Below are 7,500 nucleotides of genomic sequence, written 5' to 3'. Positions count from 1 at the left end.
GAATGAATGGCATATTCTCCCCTGGAGCCGTGTGTGTATTCTGCAGTGAATAAAGATGGAAGGAAGGACGTATTAAAGAGGGGACGTATTGAAGAGGTTGTTGATGTGTTCTCTTGGCTGCCTTGCTCAAGACTGTGTTTCTGTGTGCAGTCCTGGGTCTCTCTCTGTGTTTCTGTGTGCAGTCCTGGGTCTCTCTCTGTGTTTCTGTGTGCAGTCCTGGGTCTCTCTCTGTGTTTCTGTGTGCAGTCCTGGGTCTCTCTCTGTGTTTCTGTGTGCAGTCCTGTGTCTCTCTCTGTGTTTCTGTGTGCAGTCCTGGGTCTCTCTCTGTGTTTCTGTGTGCGGTCCTGGGTCTCTCTCCGTGTTGCGACAAGGCCTGTTCCACAGGTGGAAATGCAGCCTATATGGAACAGGAGAAGGTGTGTGTTGCGTGTGTTGCATGCGTGTGCGCTAAAAATTTGGCTGCTCTTGGGTGTTGTCTGATACTGTCCACAGCGGAGCACCATGGCTTTTGGGACACCTGTTTGCATGAAAACCGAGACCCTGAGTCATTGACGGAAATGAGCCGTGCCCAGTAGTCAGCAGAAACAGACAGACACACACACACACGCACACGAAAATGAAGTGGCACATCAAAGGCCCATCCGTAATTACCAGTGATCAGATTTACCTGGTTTAAACAGATGGTAATATAAACAGAAGCGATGATGTTTCCTTCTTCTTCCCTCTCCCTCTCTTCCCTTTCTTTCTTCCCTTTCTTTGTATTATAATTGCTTCTGGACAAAAGAGCTCTAGCAGCGCGTGGATGCATCTGGCCCTCTATGGTCATCTGACCTCACCTCCTGGCCTCGCCTGATGTTTTAATCAACAGAGGCTGCGTCCCAATTGTCTACCCCTGTTCAAAGCGTGCACTTGTGCACTTTCCTTTAATGGATTGGGTTGAGTTTCCCAAAAGCTTCTTAGCTGAGGTAGTACTTCATCTCTTTCGAATTCCAGGGGCCACATCTCTCCTAAACCAGCAAAGTTCTTTAAAGTTAACAAATGTCGTTCTTTCGTAAACAGAAGATTGACCAAACATGGATTTTACAATTGTTACTATTTCGCAGCTTGGCAGCTGGGTTGTCAGGAGAAGTTAAGTGCTACTTTAGATACAAATCTTTCAAGAAACTGGCCGCTGGTTTGTATAAGAGATGTGAAGGAAACTGTCTTAAGTTGGAGTTAAGCCCCCCACTACCCCCCTGTACAGTTCCTCTACTGTAAATAAAAAAAAGAATAAAAAAAAAAGTAATCCTTCCTTCCTTCTAGCATTGTGACTGCCAATGGCCCCTGGTCCTAGCATAGATTTGTTTTTCTTATGATGACTGATGTATAGATGATTCACTTACTTTATACAAATGTACTTGTTGGAAGTAAATGTGGATAAAGGTGTCTGCTAAATGTCAAAAATGTAAGCCCATACTATACTTACACCACCTATCCTTTGTTGTTCATATATATTCCATTTAACCGACGCTTTCATGCAAAGCGACTCACAGTGACCGCATACACAGTTAGTATATATGGTCCAGGTTGAGATTCAAACTCAGAACCTGAGCATTGCCAGCTCCATGCTCTACCAACTTAGCCAGAAGACCATGAGGAGGGGGGGGGGGTGCGCCCAACTGTCCACTTCAGGGAGAAGGGTAGAGGAATGGGACGGAGCCTAAGGGTCTGAAGGACAAAAGGTTCTCCGTGATTGACGATACAGAGGAATAAAGAAGCAAGGAGCTGGAGAGACATAGAAATAGAAATGGCGCTGTAATGTTATAATGCACGCATGTTTGATACCACTTCTCGTTCTGCTCCATACATTACAAAGAACCCGTCCTCCGATTTCTACCTCCACCAGCCTCCACTGACATAGAAATGGCACTGTAACGTTAAGGAAGGCTTTATAGTGGGTAGATTGAGAATAAGCTGTGTTTAGAGTATGATTAATGATGTATAGGACATTACTGTCATGGTACATTAGCATCAAGAATAGAGTTTGTTTTTCATTTTACCACAATTTACCCATCTTCTGATGGCTACTTCCAGCATGATAATGCACCATGTCACAAAACAAAAGTCGTCTCAAACTGGTTTCATGAACATGACAATGAGTTCAGTGTTCTTCAGTGGCCTTCCCAGTCACCGGATCAGAATCCAATAGAACACCTTTGGGATGTGGTAGAATGGGAGAGTCACAGTTTGAAAGTGCACCTGAAAAATCTGCAGGAATTGCGTGATGCAATCATGTCATCATGGACCAGAATCTCAAAGGAATGATTCCAACATCTTGTGGAATCAATGCCACGAAAAATGTAAGCTGTTTTGAGAGCAAAGGGAGGCCCAACCCAGTACTAGTATAGTGTTCCTAATAAAGAGGAAATGGAGGCCCTACCCAGTATTAGTATAGTGTTCCTAATAAAGTGTTCGGTGAGTGTATCGTGTTATAGCCCCCCCCCCCCCCCCCCCCCCTCTCTCTCTCTCTGTGATTTATTAAGATAGCATGGGCCAGGTGATAAACATTGTCAGCGTGTGTGTGTCTGCGTGCGTGTATTTGTTGACTTATTAAGTTTGCATCGGCCAGTGACAAACATTGCACAACAGCTATAATATACTTTAACAGATTTCATATGCCTCACATTGCCAGTTGACACCAGGTTAACTAAGCAACGGGTGAATGAATGCATTGGGTTTTTCCCATGTCAGTTAGTGTTGGAATGTTTAAAAAACTCACCACAAACACACACACACACACAAGGGACAAAGCATTTTTCAGCACCATTATTTTCCAATGTGGAACAAGGATAAGGGGTATTGTTGGGATGATGTGTCTATTGTCTAGAACTACTGCAATTGTGTGTGTGTGTGTGTTTGCTGTCCTGAAGTATTTTCGTCAAACTGAACAGACAATTGGTAGAAATGTGAGGTGTGTGTGTGTGTGTGCGTGTCTGTGTGTGTGTGTTTGCTAGGTGACCAGCCTGATGGAGTTGACCTTTCAGAAGGCTGGCAGCCCAGATACTGCCTCATATTTGGCCATGCTGCTAAACAGGAAATGTGACTCACTCTCTCCTTTAATCTGACTTATCCCTAACCTCTAACCTCTGACCTCTAACCTCACTCCTACCCTTGGGTTACACTTTAGATTAGGGAACACTAATTAGGCACTAATAATGTAGCTTTTAAGTGTCTCCTTTCTGTCTAGCCCCTCAACAGACACACACACACACACACACACACTCACACTCACACTCACACTCACACAACAACGTTATTGGGGGCATGGTTGTCCTTGAGGTAAGGGAGGCTAGCCAGTAATCACAAGGTGCCGGTTCAATTCCCGGATGTGAGCCGTTGATTGGAGGGTTGCTGAATTCATCTAACTGGCCAGCTACTACATGACTAATAACATGAGAATAAGAAAACAATGAATATAGACCTAATAATGGGTTCGGGTTAGTAATATTAATAGTAATTATAAGTAATACCGTTTAATGGCTAAATGAGCTACTTATAAGATACACATTAGTGTATCCCTATCGTAAAGTGTTACCTGACCTAACTCTAAATTAAGGCAAAGTTGCTAATTTACTGTACTTACTCATCAATTCCGATGAAATGAACCATTTTTACTTTGCAGCATGGCCATGTCTTGGGGAAACCCGATACTGTTGCATCAGGTTCAAATGTCAAACCTAGACAACTCAAATTCCAATCCAGGAGAGGCTGGTGGAGGTAGAAATCAGAGGATGAGCTCACGTGTTTGATACCATTCCTTATTCCGTTCCATGCTTTACAAAGAGCCCGTTCTCCCATTTCCACCTCCACCAGCCTCCCCTGTTCCACACCCTGTGCCATGCTGTTAGTTGAAAGCCAGTAGTATAGACTTTATTCACTGCTCCCCCCCCCCCCCCCGCACACACACACACACTCTCTCCCTCTCTCTCTCACACACACACACACACACACACACACACACACTTAAAAGTATGCTGATGTTTTGTCAAGAACAGCAGCTGTAGTGTCAACATTCCCCATGCCAGGCAGAGTGTTTGAGTGGCGAGGTGACACACCCACAGAGATGTACGTCAATAAGAGTCATGCTCATGTGTTAACCTGCCTGGCCTGGCCTGGCCTGGCCCCTTGCCTTGCTATGAGTCATGACTTACAGACCAGAATGTGCTTACTCACTGCTAACTCCAAGGCTTTCGTACCAAAACACTTTACTAGTTTACTTTACAAAATGTTTACTAGTCTAGATCTGTGTGTGTTCTGGCTGACTGATGGACTATCCACTTCAGGGGGGAGGCTGGTGGAGATAGAAATCGGAGGACGGGCTCATTTCAGTCCAGTCCCATTCAAATCCTAGCTCCAGATGTGTGTGTGCTCTGGCTAACTAACTTAACTGTCCACTTAATTTTCCACCTGCAGTCTATACATGCACAGATCTGTGGGCTGGGCACAGATTAAGCCTAGGCCTGAACAAAATCACACCTTCTATAGAAAATGTTTTTTAGTCTGGGATCAGGTTTCATCCATGTCTGGGAAACCACCCCTGTGTGTCCAAGGATTCCCAAGCATCCTGCGCTAGTTTCTTGGACCCAGATGAAGCCTAATCCTGGACTAAAGACTTTCTTCGATGGGGAATTTCCATTGAGGGCCGGCTTCCCTGACACACATTAAGCCTAGTCCTGGACTAAATTACACTTTCAACTGAGAATCTCCACAGAAGATGTGTTTTAGTCTAAGATTAGCCTTAATCTGTGTCTCGGAAACCGTCAGAGAGTGTGCTCTCTAGTCTCGGACTAGGCGTATTTAATCTGTGTCCGGGAATGCAGTCCTCAGTGTACAGATCAAAACCTCAGACTGGGGAACCAGACCACCGTAACTGAGATAATATCAGATGAGGTGACTTCAAAGAGTTATGATGACATCATTTGTGGTTGGGTTGATTTCTCTATGCTTGCACAGCACTACATGTATGAATTTGCATTGTGTGTGTGTGTGTGTGTGTGTGTGTGTGGTATGCCCAGAGCCTCTGGTTTATTTAATTTGCATATCTACTTTGTTTGAATAGGAGTGAACATCACCCCTCTTTGTTTATAGATCATTAAGGTAGCTTTATTTGCTATACTCACTGACACACATTGTGTTTCAATATCCATACCACAAATGCATGGCCAACACATGGACATAACAGAATGTCTTCTCAACCTGTATGTAAATAAATAGGTATTTATTGCCATATACACATTTTGGAGGGGCTCACAACGTTATTTCAACCATAGTAGGGAGGGAGATTATTCTAAATCCAAAATACACATTTTAACCAGTTGTTTGCAGTGACAGTGAAGTTATCCCACGCATGTGGGACAGAGACGTCGTGGACAGAATAATACATTGCAGCATGCGATGTAGCATACGACTGAACTGAGGAGAATTATTCCCAGGTGTTTAATCAATTTCGAGCTCCTCCACGTTCTCTCCTTTCAGCTCGTTTTCCATTGTGCCAGCGCCAAGACACACACACACACACACGGACGAATGCAACGCTTTGGCTGTAGTCGGCGCATACTCTCCACACACACGGCAGCGAGAAAGAAACAGAACGGGGAGGGAGGAGGGTTTGTTTCTTGCTAGAGAGAAAGAGGGGGAGCGACGAGAAAAAGAGAAAGCCAAGGCAAGCGTCTCTAACAGAAGGCAGGCTGCTAGCTCGCTGAGGAGCATGGCGGGGGAACGGGACTTCCAGCAAGGCAGTCACTGTCACAGAAAAACGTGGATTAATATACTACTCGGAGTCCTACAGATACTTTTGCCCTGTGTCCAGCACGGAGGAGCCCAGTTACAAGGTCTGGACAAATATATTTTTCTTCAGTAATTCGCACCCGTTGTGAAAATGTCGGCGAGGGCTGCGAGTACAGTCACTGAGTTGACAGCGAAGACAAGTCGCTATGTACGCGTAATAACGGGGTTGTTAGCTACTGTGCTACCAGCGCTTTTATGGGAAAAAATACAACAGTAAAATCATCACATGAAATCGCTATGAATACAGGAATGTATATGTACATTTTTTTGGCGTTATGGAAAGATATTTTACCCTCCCTCTTGGCCAAGTATTTTTTTTGTTCAGTATTTCCTGTGCTAGTCCATGCAAGCCATATTTCAGTGAAGTGTCGCGTTACAAGGGGAGCTGCGCTTTGTTGATCTCTTATTACATGCTAATTACACACCATTGTCTTGATTTTAACGACATTTATAACATGTCAGTTATTAAATTATGATCATGTTTTTGATGCAGAGGCTTCTATGCTGATTCTGGTGATGTGAGTTTACAAGCTAGCTCCCAAGCTAACCTGAATACACCCCTTTGTCAGTCAGGCTTGCTTTCCACAAGTTTATGTTCATCGTTCATAACCAGCCGTTTGCGCTGTCCACGTTTGTCAAACAGTTTATGAGGGCAGCACCGTTCGGACAGTTTATCTATGACAGCAAGCGAATCTTCTGTGTCTGCCAGTGTTGACTCGTGTTGTTGACGCCTCCCTCCCTCTCTCTCTCTCTCTTGCCTCCCAAGCCCTGAGTCAAATGTCCACCAGCGTGGTCGAGGTCTGGCAAGCAGAAGACGCAGACCCTTTAGTCCCGACTCAGGTAATAATGAAATAAACTGTCTCTTGTGCATGTTATAAACGTGAATTATGGTTACACAAGACACCCATCTTTGTCCATTTCTTTCCATCAGCCCACCCTCCCCACAAACGACACGTGCATAGCGCACCGTCCCATTGTTTACGATTTTGGCTCCCGTTTTGCACGTGCCTTGGAATCAATACGTCAAGCAGCAGATACATTGTATCACTGAGTGTTCTATTATGGCCGTTGTATTCCGCTCGGTCAGCATATCGGTTCCGTTCCGTATCCCGTGCATCTGCTCTAAGCGTGAGGTGTTTTATTGCTCGAGTGAGCTCCGTCCAACCGGAGGCGGGAAGAAGTTGCCAGGGGCCAAGCCACGAGCCACCTGCTGTAGAATGTACCATGTGGTCCGTTGTTCCCGCAGCTGTACACTTTGTACAATAGACCACACTGCCCGAAGTTAGAAACAGTACTGCACATTAGAGAAAAGCCCAAGGCTTATTCATATTCTAACCCATGATCTTAGCAATATGCAAAATTCAAGATTCAAAGATTCAAGATTCAAAGTGTTTATTATCATATGCACAGCAGAAAACATGTTTCACTGTACAACGAAATTCTTGCTTTGCTGTCCGCAGAATGCCAACCAATGTAAAATATACAATACTAAAGAATATACAATATATACTAAACAAATGTACAAGACAGCAAAATTTAAGGCATAAAATAAAATAGCAGCAATAATAATAATAAAACAGTGCAAATGTAGCAGTGCAATTATGCAAACTGGAAAGTTCAGTTATTGAGGTAGTACGGTTATATTAATCTCCTATGGGTTGTTTAGGAGTCTGA

General features: G+C 44.2%; 1 protein-coding gene across 1 annotated transcript in view; it reads left to right on the top strand.

The window, feature by feature from the left end:
- Positions 1-777, top strand: part of mnd1 (meiotic nuclear divisions 1 homolog) — an 18,156-nt gene extending 17,379 nt beyond the window's left edge. The window contains exon 8 of the mRNA XM_083697769.1: positions 1-777. This exon is cut by the window's left edge and continues 315 nt beyond it. The gene's annotated coding sequence lies outside the window, so the exon portion shown is untranslated.
- The last annotated feature ends 6,723 nt before the right edge of the window (positions 778-7,500 follow it).

This window comes from Argentina silus (assembly GCF_951799395.1).
Source record: "Argentina silus genome assembly, contig: scaffold_233, whole genome shotgun sequence".
NCBI classification, from domain to species: Eukaryota; Metazoa; Chordata; class Actinopteri; order Argentiniformes; family Argentinidae; genus Argentina; species Argentina silus.
This window is presented reverse-complemented; position numbering and strand designations above follow the sequence as displayed.